General features: G+C 44.9%; 1 protein-coding gene across 1 annotated transcript in view; it reads left to right on the top strand.

The window, feature by feature from the left end:
* Positions 1–21,269, top strand: part of RHBDL3 (rhomboid like 3) — a 65,873-nt gene that overhangs the window by 12,499 nt on the left and 32,105 nt on the right. The gene's annotated exons all lie outside the window — the stretch shown is intronic.

Raw genomic sequence — 21,269 nt, 5'->3', positions numbered from 1 at the left:
TTTAGAGGATTCTCCAGTGTTGGGCATCCCCACCAGAGGTTTTTGCTATAGGAATGCTTTTCAGTCAGTCTGTAACCCAGAGGCTGTAGTGTGCTGGCTTGCTTCTGTGCCCTTCACCTGGTGGATGCCTCCTGCCTGCATTCATTGCCTTCTACAGCATTTGGAGAGGCCAAAGCCATGTCTTTTTATGAGTAAGTGCAATGGCCAGTTTATCTGTCAGGCATGACAGGAAAACAGCTTTTGTGGTGGAGAGAGCAGCGGCATAGTTTCATAGTTATATGTGAAAGCTGATGCTGGCTGAGGTATAAATGCTGCACAGTCTTCTCTGACAAGACAGATGCATGTGACTTCTCCCAGAGTGGTGATAGCCAAAATGTCTCCCAAAGAATTGTCATATGTGTCTGAAACAGCATCTTTCAGTCTTATTCTCTCTGTGGCCCATGAGTAGAGAGCTGCCATTGCTGCATTGATTTATGGGATCTTTAAGGGTTGTTACTGGTGGCCAAGAAGAACTGGGGCAGAAAGTCATTTGCCAACTGCTGATTTATGGACCTAGTAAACAGTCCTAAAAATCATGGTTAGAATTTTCTAGACCTTATGTGGTTTCAGCTGACTCAAAGCTCCAGGCTGTTATTTGACCATGTGGAATAGTAAAACTGTGAAAACTAATTAACTTTTGGGCCTACTGCAAAACAAACTAGTTCATGCAAAAATTTACTTCACACTTGGAAGCAACAGTGACTTTATGAGCTTATAAGCCTGTATTTAATGACCAAGCATGTAGTACAATGCATGAAGTATGTTCCTTTTGCTGACTTCAAAGGCTGAACAGAATATAACAAGCTCTACCGATCACTGAGGATCTGAATACCAGCTTGGGATAATGTTGTCTTTCATCCTTATTAGTTATGTAGCTGATGTGTTGGTAGAGGTTTGACACAAAGCTGTATTGGATGGTTTCTTGTAGTCTAAACCAGCCTGAATTACATACACCCAACCTGCGCTGGAAGTAGTTCATTCAAGGAAAGATGCTCTCTGCAGTGTGAGTGCTGTAGTCTTTCTGAGGTCATTCTGTGCTCACTGTTCCCCATGAGGTATAGCTGAATGAGCTCTTTCCCAGTGGGAACACCAAGGTGGTTTTCTGATGTTAGCAGGCAAACAGTCAGCTCTGCTCAGGACCTGCCTCCTGTGATGAGGATGCTCTCTGTGTTCGAGTTGTGATGGTGACATCAGAGAAGGGGTGTTTCTGAGTGCCCTGGTATTGTGTTCCTTGCCAATGACAAGACACTTATCAACACTGTATAGATGATCCAGCCTCTGATATCCTACACCAGTTTGGAGGGAGGGAATGACTGGCTGTTCTTCCCAGTAAATCAGATTACTAAGGTAATCCTCGTTCTGTCCCATCACTCCTGCATTACTCAGTAGCCCTTAATACTGGATGTTTAATTTTCTGTACTGTTAGAGTCAAAACTGTGCCTGCTGATTCCTGTTCTCCTTTGCTAGGGTCTATCAATTTAGCTGGTGGCAGAGCTTTGCGTAGAGCCTTTGCTCACTGAGACACATGATGCTGCTTTGCTGTTCTTTTCTGATTGATAACTCATTGCCCCAAAGAGCAGAGCTGGCCCTTTTGCAGAACATAGGGTGCTCTGGAGTAAGCTGTGCAGTTGTTTGCTATGTTTGAGCTGCACAGGCTTGAGCTATGGTTCCTCAGAAAGCTGTAGGCAATGCACAGCCTGCCCTCTCCCCCTGTTGAGAAGGGAGGGGAGGAAGGTTAAATATTGTACCGGGTCCTTTTGCTGCCTGACAACATGGCTGTGGAATGAGGGAGCCTGATCTGGAGCAATGTGCTGTGGGAGGAAGGTTGTGTGCTGGCCAGGTCTGTGACCACACCTGGGTCAAACAGAGTGTCTCATATCCTGGCAAGATACTTGTCATGATCACTGATACAGAGGCAGGTATTTGGAATTTGAAAGAGAAACCATCTTAAAGGCAGAAAAACTGATGTGATGAGATTTTAAAAATGTGTTTGTTTATTTATGTTCAAGTTTTCCTCCCTCTCTTTCTGATGGATGCACTTGAATTGTCATGGTACTAAGTACCAGAGTACCAGCTAGCATGGCCTATCCCAAGCTTTGGTTTTCTCCACTAAACTAAGTATTATTTCAGAGCTAGTATTTGACCTAAAATAAGTGGTGTGCATACTCACTGCTATAAAATTCTTCTTTTTCACGCATCAGATCAAGTCCCTGTGGATTTTCACCTCCCATCCAGATTTGGCAGACAGTGAAAAAAGGAGCTATTTTTAATCTGTAGTGTTCTGTGTTTCAAGTCCAGAGTATAAAATGTAGTTTTTCTCCTGACAGGTTTCATGGCTGATTGCTATAAAACTCCTTGTCTTTAAAGGAAGGATAAAACTTCCTACAGGAAGGACAAAACTTCTGATTTTGGGGGCTATGGATCTTAGTTCCTTTGAGAAACTGAAAAACAGTGGCAATCACTCCTTGGATTAAAGAATTTACCAATAAGGAGAAACAGTCCAGTATGGTAGAGTAGTATCAAGAGACCCAGTTCCCCTCCAGTAGGGGAGATGATGGTCACTGGATTAGGAATCACTTGCCTGAAACAGTATTTCTGGCAACAGTAGAGATTGGCATCGTTGGCAGAATGGTGCTTACACAACTTTCATCATCTTTTTGCTGTCACTACACTTCTGTCATCCCACTGGAGTCACTGCTCCAACTCTCCTCTTTAAAGTCTGGCATGTATGGTCCAGGAGAGAAGATGAATTTCTGGTCCAAGTGTTCTCCCTGCCCAGAAGAAATGGATATAGAAAAAGCTTCTTCCTCTGTATGTGCTGTTCTGTACCTGAGCCCAGTCTGATGGGTCAGAGGGGAAGTCACCTTCTTTCTGTGCTGACTGTCCTGCACCCAGGGGTGTGATGATGAAGATCGCAAGTTGTTACCACCAAGGTGCAGACACTTGCCTATGCAATAAGGGCTGAGACCACTGGCTTCTTTTTGCCCTAAAGTGGGGAAGGGGGGAGAGAGGCAGAGCAGATCTGACCGTACAAGGACTGATTTGATGAAAGCAGCATGCTCAGTTTTGCAAGGCAGCTTTATGCTGGGACTTCAGGCTAGGCAGTAGGCTGGATGCACTGGGTGTGACAGGAACAATGTTTCCTAGTCAGCTCTGAACCCTGTCCCTCAGCACTGGTGGAGCTGCCTAAGGGCAAACCCCAGCTCAGCTGTCTTCTGGCTCCCAGTGCTGAAGGGGCTATTCATGGCAGTCCAGGTGGTCTCTGTGCTGGTGACCCCTTGAGCTGGGACAGCCCTCACCTGCACTGCTGCAGCCTTGATAACCACAGAGTTGCAGCTAATGAAGCACGGGGTAAGAGGAGCAACCTGCAATTGCATGGGCAGAATTTTCCCTTGCCGAGTAAATTTCCAACCTGCAGCACCCTGTAGACAAAGCCTTGGTCTTTGCTGGAAGGACTGGCTAATGCAGCCCACCAGTCACAGCATCTTGGCACCTGATAAGGCTTAATGGGATAGCCGAGCTCTGAGCCCTGCAGACCACCCCCAGTACTGCCCTGCAGTGTGCTCCTCCTCTCTGTTCTGCCTGATGCATCAGGGGAGCAGTTCTTCATCTCCTGGGACTCGCTAGATTGTTGGTATTTCTGCTTGGCCTTCATCTCACTGATGTTACTCACCAGGTGTGTCCCTAAGCAGCAGCAGAGAGACCCAGTGGCTCATATCTGATTAACCTCTACAGCTTTATCCTGTGTCTTAATTGGCTTAGCTGCAGGGGGTTGGTTTTGCTGTTGTTCCTGTTTTTTTCTTAAACAGGCACTTATCACTGTGACATCTGATGCAAGCAACAAGTTAGAGTAGCAAGACCTGTGAATAAACAAGTGGTGTTCCCTTCCTACCCACTGCTCAGCTAACAGCTCCTGTTGTTCCTTTCTGAAGAACTGCTGTAGCTGGTGCCTCTGAGATGGGTCTGAGTAAGCGCAGCAGTCGGATCTCTTGGGAGGGGTGGGTCTTGCTTACCAGGCTGGATGCCAGACCAAGAGTCCCTGATAGCTAGCTGCAGTTCTGTCACTTTTGGGAAGGATTTCTGCTCAGTAATGTTCAAAGCAGCATGAACTTTCCATGTTCAGTTTCTTTCATCTTTTCCCTCAGCTTTTTAGTTTCCTTCAGAGCCTGATTCTTCTGCACCTTAGGGTTTTCGCTTGTATCACTGCAGTGGCTGTGGGCTGTAGGGAACTGGCCTTATTCAGCACTGCAATAGTCCTTCCTCTTCAAGGACTTCAAAGCTCATTCTTCAGTATCAGTTCATTTAGTTTCACAGGTGGGAACATGGAATAAGGAGATCAGCCATCATATCCTGTTACAATAGGGGAAAGGTTGCTACAGACCTTAAAAAGCAATGGAATCCATTTGATCGTGGGATTGTGCCTCATTCCTTAACCTGCTGTCTACCTGTGTGGTGCCTAGTTGAGAAAAAGGAGAACCAGTTTACAGGAGACTTTCTCCCATGTCTATCTTTCTTCCTACAGCACCCAGTTATGTCTTCAACAGGCTTAAAATAGAAGGCTTTCTCCTTGCTATAGCTGTACTGGGTCCAGGCTTGGGCACTGGAGAGGGTCATTCACCTCCCTGGGATGATAAAAGGGGTAGATGCTGATGAGCAGCTCTCGCATCTGTTTCTAGATAGCTGTGCACAAAAGGAGTGAGTTGTAGGTGAGGTATCAGAGCACGGCTCTGTTCCAGGAGGAATAATAGATGTAGCAGCACCAATCTGGCTGTTACAAGATCAAAAGTGTTGTTACATTAAAGCTGGTAATACTGCCTGGCTTGGCAAAATAGCTGAGAAATTGCTCCAGGGCTTTAATATATGTTCAGATAAACTGTCTTCCATAGTGGGGATCAGGCCTTTGAATTTAGTCCATGTACAATAGCATGGGTTTTAGTGACTTGGTGAAAATATAAGTCCAAGGAATTCCCTCTTTGCACAGGGCTTGAATGCGATTAATTTGTGAAGACTGTGTGCATCATGGTTACAGTTGCTTAAGTAGAAAGTTCAGTGCTTCATTGCATCTGGGCTACCTTTACAGGGTGTGTGGTTGTCAGGCATGGACTCTGCTACTGCTTGTAAAGAAAATGTGATCATTAAGTTGAATTACGATGGACGTTATTTTCCTTTTTCAAATGTAATGTATTCATGTATTTCGTGTCCACTGACCCCTCAGCAGCTTGCAGGCTGGATATGTAAATAGGTAGCTGCAAAGGATGACTGATCTATTAATAGGTGGAATTTGATGCTCATAAAAATGAATGCATTTAATGTTGCATGGCAATGGTTTGCTTGAATTTTTAAATTGCCTGAGGATCTTTTACTTGGAATTCTGTGGCTCAGGCTATATTAGTTACAAAAGCAATACAAATGGAGAGGCCCTGTGGTTTCAGAGGCTTGGCTATTCTTTTGTCTGTGAGTATCACTTACACTTTTTCTGTATCAAATGTTATTCCAAGGAAGCTGTGAAAATGTGAAATGCAATGATATCTGAAAACAAAGCATTGCAGTCCAAATTCACTGTGTCCACGGAAATATCTGTCTTTGGGGATCTGTTCAGATACTATTTTTCAGGAAAAGCCAAGTTTTAGTAGATAATTTTTCATTATTAGGCTTTCATGGAGGGATGTAGAGGACTAAAAGGATTTGGTGGGTCATTAAAATAAGTATAGATCTTCCACTGTGGGGTTTTAAACACAAGATGAAATCCTGGCCCCTCTGAAGGGGCCTCATTTGCTTCCTTTGGGCCCCATGCTAATTTCATTACTGATTTCAGAAGGGTAAGAACTTCTCCTGATTTTAATTTTATAGTGTTTCTTTAAGCATGCAGACATAGAAATATTAAATTTCTTTTGCTGAGGGTTTTATTAAAGGAATCTCACACAACATGCACCCTTCCATGGTACAGCATTTGTGTGATAAATTTCATTTTTCAAGCACATGAGGTTGTGATGGTCTCTCAGATATTGAGGGTCTGTACTCTGAAAACATTGGCGCTTCTTGCTTTTCCCTTTAGCACTGTGAGATAAATACTTCAGCTCTTCATCACTTATGCAAGCCTGGGCTGAAGGTGCAGTAGCAAATATGTGGGGAGAGTATTGTGATACGCACCATAAAGTTGTGCCAAGGAGAGAGAAATATCCAGGCTCAAATGATCTTTTTCCATGAGGCTTCTGTGGTTTATTTTAAATTTTTCTAAGGTGAAGTGCTGGATCCAAGCCTTGCTAACAGCCAGCATCTTTCATGTCAGGGAAAAAATTCTTTGCTAGCACTGTCCTTGGCCACAGCCTCTCTAAATGCTGGTGATTTCAACGCAGCAAAGTTTGGCTGTGGAAAGTTGATCGTTACTGTAATAATGTAGAGCTCTGTGGGTACTGCATCCATCTCTGACTGATCTGTTCTCATAAGAATGTGTGCTATGGTTAGGCTGAACAGTGTCCCTATTTTGCAGCCTGAGGAAGTGGCTCTGGTTTGGTGTGTTTCTGAGAAGGCGATTGAAAGAACCAGATTTGCTATGTGGCTAGGAGGAATAGAACCAGGGTGAAGTACCACTGTGGGGTGGCTGGGGTGTGGGTGGCACCTTCATGGTGCTTCTTTCCCACACTGGTATTTGAAAAAAACAAAAAAAAAAAAACAAAAAAAAAAAAAACAAAAAACAAAAAAAAACCAACCAAAAACCCTAAAGGCAAGCGGGAGTACTTGGTTATGATGTCTTGCTTCTGAAGCTAGCTAGTTGTGATTGCAGGGACTTGCAGTCTGCTAGAGATTGGTATAAGCCCATCTTCCAACTTGCAAAAAAGCTGCTGTGTTTGCTTGAAGGACATTGAGCAAGTATACAGGCAAAACCCAGCTGCTTTTCTTCTGGAGGCTTTGTCTCTCAAATAGTCAATGCCCAGGCTTCTTGGGACTCTTGGATCTCAAGTTGATAAATTCAGTGGCAGCTGAAAGTATTGGGCATCTTTGGGTATCAGACACTCTGGGGCTGCAGAAGGCAGCATTGCACTGTGGACACTTCGGCCAGGCCATTCTAACCACCAGCTCCTTGTCAGAGAGCTCTGGCTTGCTTTGCTTGCACTTGGCTGCAGCACACAGCTCTGCACACAGCAGCCAGCTCATGGCTCAGGGGTGAAGGAGTGTTGAGGTATTTAGGGCTGAAGAAGACCTCAAGAAATTTCCCCCTTTCCCCATCAGCCCCCCCCCCCTCCCCCCAGATCAAAGCTATCTAGACTGTCCCATTTCCTTGGTGTTGGAGGGATTCTCGCTTCAGCTTGTCTGAGAACAGGTCCATAAGGCCTGAGAAGAGTGAATGGAGAAGCTGTTGACCAGAACCTGCTGCTTCTGGTGGCACCAGTCAGCAGTTTCTGAAATAATTTTTACTTTAACCACCTCCAAACTCTGTAGAGGGGAGAACTGGAGCAAGCAACGCTGGTCAATTAAAAGGGCCATATAATTTTCATTGCCATAATAAAGACTAATGTAAAGTAAAATGAATTATTTCATGTAGTAGGACAGGAATTAATCTCAGCTAAGCTATCTAGTCTGTTATACTTTCTCACTTGCTACAACAAATATTTACCTATGCAGTGAGAATTTCTAGCATAGAAATGCAAAGAGAAGAGTGTGACAGCCATGGGAGTTGAACTGGCTGGCTTTCTACCTGTGTTTCCTCCCTTCGTTGATAGGTGAAGAGGCTGATGGCCAGCTTCCAATTAACACAGGTTTTTTGTGCGAGCTTACATGGTAACTGTGCTGAATATCCTGCCATTACCTGAGTAACCTAATTTCTGAAGTGGGATTCTGCTGAAATCTTTGTCTGTGGAATGAGCCGAGTCAAAACTCTAGTTTCCTCTCCATGGTGGGGAAATATCCAAACTCAGGGAGCAAATGCCCAAACCAGCAGCAGGTTTGTGCCTATCCTACATGGGACAGAAATACTAAAGAGCCCAGAGCAGCTTCACATCTGGGCCACAGCTACTTCCTTTCTAGTGAGAATGCAGCAAGACTGACTGTCACCGGCTTATATCTGTTTCTGGGGGTGCTGGCCCATGCATGCGTACGTGTACTACTTTACTACAGTGCTGAGCAAGGCTAAAAATCTTGCCTGTGTATCTCCTGTCCAGTTCCTCTGAGTCACTCAGCATGATGAGCAGAGCCTGGTTATATCAGTTCTCCATCTGTCCCTTTCTCCCTCATCTTCTCTATAGTTATTTGTTAGTGTCTGGCTTGAAAGATTGCCTCTTAGCATGATGCTGATGGGATCTTTCCACAGAGGATTAGGGCTGGAGTGGATTGACAGGAGACAGTATCCTTGCCGTGGGAAGTTTGCCAATTGTGTGCAGGCTCAGTGCTGCTGCTCTTCCAGTTACTCCGGGTCATGTCAGGACACAGGCAAAAGTCAGTTGTAGCTCCATGTCCCCTCACTGGGGCCAGTGAGCCAGATGTGGCCTGGTGCACTGCTTACTGGGTTTGGGAGATGTCTTCTGCACCCAGCTGCTGCATGCAGCCTTTGTCAAGACTTTCTGTCTCTTTGCATCATCTGCACCGTCCCATGGAGGTGATTTCATACCTGTCTTGTCAGGTGGTTTCCACTGTGCGATCACAGTGCTTTAATCAAGGATGTGGATAACGATAACAGCATTGTGGGGAGTGCTGGCAGTAGGAGTTGAGATGTCATTTCTTACTGTACATTTCTTACATGCTCCCTAGGTGGCTAATGTCACACAAGTGCTTTCCTGTAGCTTTGCTTTCTGTTACTGCCTCAGCTGCCAGGATTTCATGGGACACAGATCTTAGCTTTTGGTGACAGCATGGGCTCCTTTCCTTGTAAAGGTACTTAGTATGTATTTCCAGTGCCCTGAAGTGTAGCCGAGAGCCCTGCTAAGCTCACTGAATCCAGGTCCTGAGAGATGATATTTCTTTTTGCTTTATTTAGTTTGCTTTCCTGTGGAATCTGTATTTTTTCCTGTATCTGCATGGGAAGCAGGGGAGAGTCCCTTGGCATTTCAGAAGGAGTTTCCCCTTACCTTGTTAGTCTCCAGATCTGCTTGTAACAAGTCCTGGGAGATCCTTGTTGCTCTTTCCCAAAGGTGGTATGTGTCCTGCAGTAACCAAAGGGCATCCGTTACCTTGCAAGGACAATCTGGGACCTGGAGGCATATTTACTCCTTGCTGTCAGTAGCACAGCTGACTCTTATTTTCCATAGTTAGGACAAACTGGCAGAAACTTTCTGTGCTTTGAAGCTATCACACTGGGGAGGGGTTACCATGTATGTTGTTGCTGTCTACAGCTGCAGCTGTTGCAAAAAAGTCTTCTTCCAGTCTGAAAGAAAACTTTATATCTAATTAATCTCAAAGGTAGCCAAGTAAAACCAGCAGAGTTTGCACCAAAGGGCTCAATTTTGTGGGCTTTTCGGAGGGAATGTTAAAAGATGTTCACAGGGTTTAGAGGCATTGTTGGATTTCTTCTTTTTTTTTTTTTTTTATATGAAAATCCCACTGGCTAGTATTTCCCACGTCCCTTTAAGCCATTTGAGATAACATTTATTTTGCTTCTTTCATTAAAATTATTTTTGTCCTGGCTTGTGGGACTGTACAAGTAGAAATTAAAACACTGCTTGGTATTTCCTTGCCTATCCTATCTGTTCTTCATCCCCAGATCCTTTCAGCTCTCCCTAGTTCTCCCCCCTTCCCTCCCCAGCTCGCCTTGAAGGGCTGGGAAAGCCGGCGCTGTTGCATTATGTTGCCTGTCTGATTGTTGAGGGGTTGTGTTTGTGCGGGGAAGGTCACAAGACAAAAAGACCACCAGGCAGGGGTGGGTGGGGGGTGTTCAGGCCCTCGCCATTCAGTCCTTGTGGCAATGGGTGGGAAGAGTCTTGTTTGCATGACAGGATTTCAGGGGGCAATTGCTTTTTGTTTAGGTTTCTTCCATGGCTGCTGCATGGGCCCTGGAGGGCTACAACAAAAGTAGAGCATATATATGAGATTCATGGGGCTGAAGCGTGCTGAGATAACCAAGAGGCAAAGCCATCAATGCAGGAATGACTGAGCCACAGCCAGCCGCTGTGGGCTTGCAGCGTGGAGACTGTCAGCAATTGCTCCGAGTGGGGTGTTTGTGCTACATCGAGTCTTGGCTCTAGTGAGGGCTCTTCTTGGGTGCCTGAAACCTACGGGCTGCAATCCTTAGCTGGATGAACGTTGTGGAAGGTTCTAATGCAGGGGGACAGCTCCATGGATTTGCCACAGTGGCTATGCTTCCCTGAATATTTTTGAGACTTCCAGCCAGTGACTTCTATTTGCAGCATCTGCCTCCTTCCTTGCCCATCAGCTCCACATTTCTGAGAGCATCCTTACGTTTAAACAGTGCTTACTTCCCTGTCATCCCTCTCAGAAGCCGAGATGCTGTCCCTCAGTGCAGCTCTCCCCTCAACCCGTATCCTTAGAAAGCAGCTCAGTCTATATTTACCATTGGCGTGCACAAAAGCAAACATTGTCAGGGACTCATTGTAACTGTCCCAATTACCCTAAGTTCATTTGCATAAGAAGATTGATCAGCCTGTGGTAGTAGATTTGCCTTGGCTGTCTGATGTGGGACACTTAGATTTGAGGAGCAGAAAATAACTAGAGTTCCCAGACTGGGTGTGGGATGAGGTGGTCCCTGATGGCGTGGATGCTACAGCAGCCCTTCCTGGAAGGAGCATGACTTGTCAGCTCCCAGCCCTTGCAGCACAAGTCTGTCTGATTCATTTGTAATAGCTGCCAGTTTCCCAGAGATACAGATTCAAGGAACCCTGAACATGCCTGAGCTCTTGGCTGTCCCATCTGAGTAAATACTTCTCCTGTATAGTGTGTACGTGTGTATTTATGTATTTATTTTTAGTAGGTGTTGACCCTGCTTGAATGCTTTTAGACTAAGCAGTCACCTGCCTTGTATTGTCACTTCCCACAGGCACATGTAATGTCTCTTCCTTGTGCTTGGATTTCTTCCAGAGACCTAGCTGCTCCTGCAGGCAGTCACTAAAGGGAGAGGAAAGCAGCTGGGATGAAGCACAAGTCAGGAGGCAGGCTGAAATGGTATGATCTCTTGACCCAAAGCAATAGCTAGTGCTGTTAGAGCTTCCTTGTACTGCAGCAGCTGCACAGCTCTCACTCCTTTCACTGAATTAAGAATTACTCATGTTCTCTTTCCCTTCCCCCCAGTGCCATATGCAACATGATCTGCCTGTGCTCAGGCTGGCAGATGGAAAAGCAAGACACTCTTCTGTTTGCTGTAATGGTCTCAATGCAGTCGTGGGCTCAACTAGCCTGTGAAGTTGCTATGTTCAAGCTTGTCAGCTTTGGCAGAGCAGCCTTTCTGGAGACCCTTACTGTCCCTCTCCCACTGCTGTGTGTGTGTATGCCTGCACAAACACACATCGATATCTCTCTACTGCTTTCAGGAGAGACTCTCACACTTGGACATCTTTTCTTGTTGCTTGTGGTTATTGCCAAGCTTAGTGTGCTTCCTGAGGATGCTTTGACCTTTATCTTAAACACTCCTTAAACATTCCCCCTCTAGTATCTGGCAATTTCCAATTTTTACTAGTCAGTTATTAGGTGTCAATGTAGGAGTGCTTCATGGAGGTGGCTGGAGCACAGGCAGCTCATCCCAGCTATAGTAGTATTTTAAGCCTCTTGCATCCTCGGGTGAATTACTTTGCCTCTCTGCCTTGAGTTCCCGGTTCATAAAGTGGAACTCTGTCTACTGAGCCAAAGGCAGCAGTACCTATGTGCATCAGAAAGAGCACAAATTATCATTTCAAAATGTACTCTGTGATAGAGACCCGATTGCTAACAGCCAGATCCCAAGTCTCTCTCATATAGTTTTGGACTTCTCTGAGAGGGATGGATTATCCAGCCTATATTTCTCAGATCTTTGCTATTTCTTTTGGGGGAGGGAAGAAATCTTCATGTCTTTTCTCAGATGAGTTGCTGTTGTGCTCTGACTCCAGGACACTCACATTTTTTTTGCCTGAAATTAACTGCATTGATATTATTATGTTTGCTTGGTGCAAGAAACGTTAAAAAAGAAGGGGGCAGAAGCAGTCTCAAGTTGAGGCACAGATGGGCCCCTCATGGTTCCTCTTGCAACACTTTAAAAGCCAGTTTGTATGTTTGACTTCCCTGATGTGTTGAAAAGGCAAAGTAGGGTCAAGTCTTAGGTTTAAATTTGTTTTCCTTTCCATTGTGTTTGTTTTGAGGGCTGTGTCCTACCTTCTACTGGGTTTCTCTGACCTCTCATTTCCTCTTGTATGACAGTGGAGTCTATAAGCGAGCAAAACATGAGCTCCAGACACTGAATTAACTTTTAAATGGTTGTTCCTGATACATATGAAAGAATTTTTCACCATGAAGTGAAAGACTATGATTCAAGGCCTTACACTTCCTTTTAGAGTGAGTCACTGTATCTTTTGCTTTTCAATTGGGAAAATTAGATTTGGCACAGGGTCACGAAGGGGGTGACTGATAGATCTAGGAGGATAATAGATACCTTGGCCTGTCTAAACCCGCACCCTCAAAAATGGATGGGAATGGATCCAGTTTTCAGTTCTGCCAGTAAGGTTCAAGTAATAAGATGTGTCCTTTCTAAATGCTTTATTTTCCCCCAGCTGTGAGAAAAGGATGGAGGTGGGTGAATAATGATATGTAGAGCTTTGCTTGCAGTTCCCCAAAAGATTGGGAAAAATGTATTTTGTTTCTCTTTGAGCAAAATACTTACTTTGACTTGAGCCAAACCACATGGGCACTCTGAACATAAACATAAATGGCAATTTTCTAATGAAACATTTTGAAAATGGTGGTGTCCAGTATTTTAATCTTGTTAGAATCTGAGGGAACTTCTTCTAAACAATCAATATTCAAAGCTAAGGCAGATTTACAGGGAAGTCTTGGCATGACTGAAATATCAAAGTTTTTACTTGGAAAAGTTTTGTTTTGAGAATTTCATCCTGACTTTAGAAATGGGAGGAAAGCCCTGCAAATAACACTGATGATAAACAGTGTTTCTGTATCATACATATAAACTTCATCTTGTCCCACCTTTAGGTTAGTGTTACACTTGCATCTCTTGGGCTGCTTCTTGTAAGTATCTTGGTGCTTTATCCCATCAGCTCTTTCCGTGTCACTGGCTCAGTTTTGCTACAACTCCCTTTGATGGGGGCTGTCTGGCCTTTGGTGGCTGCTATTAGAGTTGCTCTGGGTTCATGAGAATTGACCGTGAGCAAAGAAGGTTCCTGATGGTGGAGGGATTATACAGGGACAGACGATGGTAACACTGTCTGCTCCAGGCAGCTTTTCTGCTCCTGGATTAAAGTTCATGCTGTGTTACTTGTCTCTCTCTCTAAGGCCTTGTCAAGTCCATGTGGGAAGCTATTCTGCCTACACTATTCACTTTGTGCTGCTCTGCTTTCTCTCTGCCTCATTTCTCCTCCCTCTTTCCCCTTCCATTCAAGCGGCATCTTTCAGTCTTCCCCATTCAGGTCTGTTTTTGCTCTCTGCCCTGTGTAAAACTTCCATGCCCTCCCTACCATTCATCACCTCTTGCTCATTCACCTCCCCATTTGCTTTTCTCCATTCATCTGGGCTTCCTCTCAGCCAGTCTGGGCTGCCCTATCCTCCTGCCCCTTCCGCAGTCCTTCTTTTGTGTCTTAGCACTCCCTTCTCTGTGACTGTCCGAAGTGCAGCAGCCTGCAGCGTGCTCCATGAGGATGCTCTGATAGAAGTTGGCCCCATTTGATGGGCTAATTAATCCCCAGCAGAAGCCAGGTGGGATTGTTTTGGGTGGATTTGTCTCTCTAGTTACCCTGCAGGTGAGAAGATTATTTCTCCCCCTCCATTTTCTTCACGCTTCCCAGAGATACATCACAGTGCATGAATAAGAAGAGTATTGACATTTCCTAACCTTCCTTTTCAGTCTGTTCTTTCTGTCTCTCCCTCCTGGCTTGTTTCCACTTTGCACCTCTCAGGTGAGACTCTTTAGGGGGTTGTTTTGATTTCCTCATTCTCTTAATTATGCTGGCTCTCTAATTATGGTTGTTGCCTGTGCCTTCATTGCTTCCTTCTTCTAATCATCTTGCATTGGGGTCATAGCAGTTTTGGAAAGCCATCTCTGCACTTGAGTGTGTGTTTTAAGTATCACCCAGGAAATAGAGCTTGTGAATTGCAGTAACCAGGGATTGTTGTTCCTCAGTCTCAATGAAACCATGACCCTGTGCTTGTCATACAGACACAACAGATATGGACCACAAGCCTCTGACAAAGATTTGCCAGCCTTCTGTGCACCTTGGTCCCCTACAGCTCACGCCCATGCTGGCAGCATGCAGCCATCACCCCATTCTGTTGAAGGAGCAGGTCTCTGTTGCAGCGTGGCAGGAAAACTAAGTGGGAGGTCTGCTTGCCTGTGGATGCCCATGCGGGCTTCAGCTTTGAATGGTTAAACTGCATTCAGGTCAGTCTGTTCAAGTAAAAGGGGAATATTAGAGCTTGGGAAGAGTGCACAGGCTTGTCAGAGGAAGCAGGTGCTCTTTAAAGCATGTGTGAGGCCTGTACACATGAGAAATCTGATTAGTGCAGTAAAGGAGGCAGAAATGGGGTGGAGGCAGGCAGGGAGAGGGGCTCTCAGTGAGTGCGGGTTTGACTGACAGGATGAGCGCTCTGTTGTGTGGGAGGCTGTGAAGGGACTATCCACTGCTGTCTCCTGAGGCTGTAAGGAGTCCCTGGTACAGCTCAGGCAGGGCCAGGCGCTGTGAGGACTTGTCAGTGAGAAGGAGCCTTTCCTCTGATAACTGTCTAAAAGAGGGATTTCAAACCATGCTGTGATACAGTTTGTTGTCAGGTTGGTGAGTGTGTAAAAGGGATTCCTTATGCACTGTTTGGGCCCCACAGAGACATTACACCTTGCAGGGCACAGCTAGCCCCAGGCCAGCCCTGCATTTAGTCACCTGCTCTGCTCCAGCGGCAAGGCTTGGGCTGGGAACCTGCATGAAGAGCACTTACTATGAAGTTAGTTGCATTCCTGTTGTGGAATCTTTGTTAAGTCATGATGTGCTTTAAAACTTCAGACGTGTTTTGTGTCTGTTTGAAAACTGTGGCAAAGAGAACTCTAGAAACACTATGCCTTGACTTGCATTTGTCCTTTGTATCCAGTAAGGGCATATGAGTAGCCAGAAATACAGTTTGATTTTTTTTTGATTTGTGGCTGTGCAGATGTGGCACTTGAACAAATCTCTTCTACCCTTAAGCCAAAGTATATTTGACATACCAGACACTGGGAAAGTGCAAACACTGCAGACCTTACCTTTGCAGACCTCCATGCAGGCAACCTGCAGTCTGGATGTCATCGAGGACTGATTTGGGCATATCTCCTAAGAAACAAGGTGAACCACCGCAGCTTCCAGCAGTCTGGCTCCTTACTGCAGTTGTAACCCCTGTCATCACCCTGGAAAGATGCAAGCCAGGATCACTTGCTCTCAAGTGTTTAAATGATAGAGGTTAGAGTAGTAATTAATATTCCCAGCTCCAGGCTCCATGTGGAACCAGCCTATCTGGAGTACTTTTGAGATGGTTATGTCATTGCAGTGGAATGCCAGGTGCCTACAAGGCATCGCAGGGAAGCATGCAATACCTGTGTCTCCTCTTCACAAGGCTGACATTATCTTCTGCTCCAGTTTAGTGTGGAAAGCAGAGGGGTTCCTTTGGTAGCTTCTAGTCCCCATGACTGAACAAAGCCAGATGTAAAATCAGTATGAGTTAAATCTGTTTTCCAGTCTGCCTAGTAGGAATTTCACTCCATGGCTGTTGTTCTAACCAGAAGCATGGTTTGAATTCCAGTCTAGGTGGGTCATTCTGGTTATACGTGTGTTATGGCAGTTGTTAGCTGGGGATTTAAATGCATCTGTTTGGCTTAAGTTTTTCTGAGCCATAATAACTTGCAATTGGGTCAGAAGGGAACTGTTGGGATTGTCTAGTCTCTTATTATGCAGGCCAGATTTTCTGAGTGGTCTTCTACTTGTCCTTGGCCATACCTCATCTCTTAGGAAAACTTGCAATTCAATTGTAAAACTTCTGGTGAAGTTAGTGAGATATTTAATTTGTTAATAGTAAAAATAATCAACTTATTCTAATCTAAAGCTGCCCAGCTTTGACCTCTAGCCCCTAGATGTGATTATACCTTTGTCATAGTGGAGAATCCTCTACTGCCAAATTTCTGTTCCTTTTGTGGTTCTTCTGGACAGTGATTAAGTCATTACTTAACCTTCCCTTTCATAAATTAATGAATTGAGCCTGTGAGTGGAGCCAGTCAGAATATACCAGTAACAAAGTGCCAAATGAAGAGGTAATGTCACCTCATTTACAAACCTGCAGGTCACGTTTCCTTTTTTGAAGGGATTGTTACCTTGAGAGCACTCAGTGTAACAAACAAGCTTTTTTTCCCCAGAGTGGCTGCTTCTGAAGATGGCATTCCCCATCTTGTTCTTGGCTCCTGGCCATATGGCCTTCTATTTGTTTTTACTGTAATATGTATTGTTTGTAAGCACCCAGCTTTACCAAAAGACCCAGCTCATGCTTAGTAACTTGCTGCTTTAGCTCATCTGTGAGCATGATGCAGATTTATCTTATGTGTTCTCCTAAGTCAGTAATGATAATTCTGTAGGGTCAAGAACAAATTCTCATGGATCCCCATTAGTGGCAACTCAATGTGATGGTAGCTCTCTAGCTTAGTTTTATTTTTGCAACTTGTCAAATAGCCAGACATTAGCATGTTGAATGTGTGACAGCCTGAGTTTGTGTCACAGTAAGTCCTCAAACAGGGTTGTCTGGTGATGTCAGATGCCCTGCAGAAATCAGTTATACCAGCAATCTTGTCTTATGATTTGCACCAAGTTTGTATTCTCATCCCAATAATATCAGTTGAACGTAATCTATCTTCTGTAACCTATTGACTGATATTAGACCAGTCCTTTTGGAATTATGCATTACTCAATATCAGTCATATGTTCATTTGCTGTGGGTTGCTATTAGGCCAACAGGCTTGCTCTGTCCCATTAAATTCTTGTCACAGTCCTGCAGTTTTGGGAGCAGTGTGCCTCTCACCGTCTTTGGACAGAAGTTTTGGAGCCATGGTTGTAAGGGCTGCATTGCTGACTCAGAGCTGGAAGAAAGGTAAAAAGTAGATCTTGATGTTCCTCCAGAGTTCCCAGACTTGCAAAAAATCAGTGTAAGTACTGCCTTTTAAAAATGTTTTGGATGAAAGTTACCTTGACCTGCTGATTCAAAACTATCTAACTTTAGCAGCTGCTGTGTAACGTCCTCCAGAGTTATTGCTGGGACAGGAAGTGTATCATCATCATATGATAGAGATAATTCATTGGGGTTTTGCCCTTATACAGAACAGAAACATTTCAGCTACTCCTGACTCTTTTGTGCTGGTGTCACCTATGCTACTTTTTCCAGATAGTATTAAACCAAAAACCTATTTTGAATGAAAAGACTCAGCTGCCTCATCTGTACCAGCAGAGACGCGGCTTTGACATGAGACACTGTCAATAGCAGTGAATTTCATAGAAACGCTTGTGTACATTAGTTAACCTGAGGACAAGCAGGGATCTGTCCACAGGAACTTGGCCTGAAATACAGCCCCAGCTGAACAGCTCTTCTGACTGTTGTGTGTTGGGGTTTTTTCTTTTGTTTTGTTTTTTAATTTCCTCGTAGCAGTAGTGAGTAGAGCCTGTCTGTCTCCTGGCTGTGAGGTTGGCTGTGCATGATATGCCTTCTATTGAGTTATGTAGTCCAAATAAATGCAGCAACTCACCCAGAACATATTGTATTTCAGCTCTTTATGAAGTGGCTTATGCATTATGTCCCCTCACAATGTAGAGGCCCTGAGAGTTATAACTAATTTTGATACAGGATTTTGAGATTCTCCAATAAGACATGACTAAAAAGACATAAACAATAATTATGTTGTGGTAAATGAGAATATCGTGTTTCATGGTAGTATGAATGTTGCTGTTTTTAGCTTTTCATATTTAATGACTTTCACCATCCATGAAACGTGGGTTTTATTTTAATTAGGCTTCAGAACTCATTGCTTCAGGAGACTGTGGAGCCCTAAAAACTAGAGGAATTCAACCGGGAGAACAAGAGCTTGGGCATTTGTACATACAACAGTGTCTGGGCCAGTGCTGACAAGCAGGTCTGGAAAGAGTGTTAAACCTCTTGTCTAAGGATTTAAGAAAAGGTTTGAACTGTTAGGGTGGGTTTGGTCATGGCAGTCACGAGGTGATCTCTTGTAGGCTTCATCTCATCCACAATCTCAGAAATGTGCAGATAGTCAGCACCAGCGGCGGGCTGGTGATGTAAGGTATGTGAGTCGCCAGTCTGGGCCGTAACCCTGCCTGCCTTGTTGCAGCAGCTGAGGACATCTATCCAGCAAAATGTGCAAGGTGCTCAGTGCTGGATCAAGACTCAAAATTTTACTTCCACCTAAAACAACCCCACCACCTTTTATAGTGCCACAGCTTCTTTCCATTAGTCTTAATGCACTTACATAAATAATAAAACAGGAAGAAGCAAAGCTGGGGAAGGCTGTCTATAAACATGTCTCTTTGCATTAAGCCTTGCAGCATAATGGAGGGCATCTCCTGCCATCCATGCTGTCTCGTTAATCATGTAATTATCTCCCTCACTTTCAGTGCTGCATCTCCTTCCTTGTCAGTGCTGCTGATAATGGAGCTTCTATTTACCCTGGCTTCTTTCTGGGGAGCAGCTTTGGTTTCAAAGTCAGCACAGTGGCATATTTTGAATAATTTAGTTCTGGGTGGCTTGAACACTGTGTGTAGTACCCCAGCTGAGACCGGAGGCTGATTCCTGTGAGTGTTATGCCAGGAGGCTGATCTGGAGAGAGGCAGTGGGATCACTCTCAGAGTGGTGGGTCATCAAGATGGCAGAGGACTGAAAGCTGGCTCAACAGGTCCTGTGAGTGCATCTCAGCTCGATCCTCTCTTCATGTCTTAGCAAGGACTTGCAGCAAGAAACCCACAGGCAGAGTAACAATAGACAAGAGAGCTGCATTTTAAAAACTGTATGGAGACAGGGACATGGTTTTGCGTACCTGGCGGAGCATGATAGGCTTCCCCAGCAAGCTGTGGGTTAGAAATTCCTGGGATCTGCAAATGCAGCATTTGCTTGGCCTATGGTGGCTTGGACACGGGGACTGAAACTCTGTGGAGTCAAGCTGTTCAGTGGGGTGTCCAGCTGGCATTGGCTTTGGAAAGTTTGATGTGTTTTTATACATGAAACCTTGGTGGAAGGCCAGCTCTCTTTATAGTCTCCCTGTGCTTCTTGGCCTTGTGGCTTGCTAATTGCCCTTTGCCATTGCAGCCATCATCCAGTCACGCTCTAAGTGCTCCACAGCCCTTGCTCTGCTGGATTACGCAGGCAGAGGTACGTTGCTTGTGCCTTGTAGATGGGGAAGTCAAGGCACTATAAGAGACACCTGGACTCACTCCAGAAATGTTGGCAATACCAAGAATCAAACCTGGTCCCAAAGCCCTCTTTCCTGTCTGCTGAACAACCGAACAGTGGTGCACTTCTGAATCTTTTTATTCTCCCATTCATGTTGGATCTGTGCTTCTGGTGTCTGTTTAGATTAAGTGCTTTTGCAGAAGGTAACAACAGGTAGAACTAATGTAGGTCCCTTCCTTGTCTTTGTGCCTAAGACAGTAGGAGAAATAAATTAGAGTAGAAATGCCTCTACAGATTGTCCATCTAGCTGATGAACCAGGTCCTTCAGGCTACTCTGCTCTTCAAGGAAAAGGGAATCTTATACCAGCTCCTTCCATTTCCACTTTGCCATGTGCTGTGTGCAGAGAGACACTTGTCTGAATCCAGGTGACCGGCCATCAGCTCCGCAAATGCCTCCCTGCCCGGATAAATGCTGAGCTGGGTAGCTCTGTGCTCTCTCACTGCAGCTTTCCAGGGAGCAGGTCTGACTGAGGGCCCTGCTTGGTGAGTTGGTGAGGGTATATCCTCCCTGCTTAAATACAATCTGGCTTTTGAGAGCTGGGTGATGTTTCCAGTCCTTGGGTTCACCTCAGGTCAAAGCAATCAAACATGCACTAAAAGTACTGTTGGACAGCCCTTAATCACTTTATATTGTCTGGGCAGTGATGGGTAAATTAATTATTTACAGGGGAAGAGAGCGTGCATCACTGAAGCCAGCACTAATGTTTTACCACACATGTTCGGGGAACTCAGGTTAGGTGACTTAATAGTGAGGAGCTGGACTTCAAGGTGGAGGGATATGCACTTACCTTTGACTGGCCTTCCTCTCATCTGGATCAGGGTTTCTCCTCTCACATGCACCTCCCACTGTTGAAAGAGAGGGCTGGATCATTAAGCTGCTCGAAAGATCATCACCACCAGGCAGCAACGAAACTCCTATTAAAACAGCCCCTGCTTTTTGCCCTCTCATTTGGATAAGGCAGACTTTCATCTTCTGCCTTGTCATTCCTTTAATCTTCATCAAAGCAGCAAATGCTGCATATGCTGTTGGCACATTGTTGTGCTTTTTTTAAAACAAACAAACAAAAAGCCCCAAGCCAATCAACCAACAACAACAAAACCACAAGCAAAAAAACCCCTCTCTCTGGGGTCATGTTGCAAGTTAGTGAATGTGGAAAGGTAGAGAATGGGCTCTGGTAAAATGTGTGACTATCGTGAGGAGACTTTCAGTGACTGCCTTAAATATCTTTTCACAGCTTCAACTTGAAGTCTATCAATTCCATGTATTGACTTGGCGACTCTTGATTTAACTCCAGCATGGCCGTTGAAGCTAGAGATAGTCTGGTTGTTTCCAGAGCACATTAGCATCCTTCGATTGCAAAGACTATGCCAACTAACCGTCTGAGTTCAAATCCAGCAAAGCTCAGAGTGGTTTCTGAAACCCTTGGAGTTGAACAGATTTTGCATGTGATTGACTCCCCCTTTCAAGTGGGAAAAGGCCTACCCATGAACAAGAAGTAGGTCTACTATTGATAGCTCCCTTCTGGTGGGAAATAAAGTAGAAGTTGTTATTTCCCTGTAATAGGAAGTGAAGCTAGAGCTCACGGCAATTTATTTCCAGAATCTGCCTCTTAGTCTGGAGCAGAGCTGGG

The sequence above is a fragment of the Tyto alba genome, unplaced genomic scaffold, assembly GCF_018691265.1.
Source record: "Tyto alba isolate M040663 unplaced genomic scaffold, T.alba_DEE_v4.0 Super-Scaffold_39, whole genome shotgun sequence".
NCBI classification, from domain to species: Eukaryota; Metazoa; Chordata; class Aves; order Strigiformes; family Tytonidae; genus Tyto; species Tyto alba.
The sequence above is the reverse complement of the archived record's forward strand: the minus strand, read 5'-3'. Positions and strand labels throughout refer to the sequence as shown.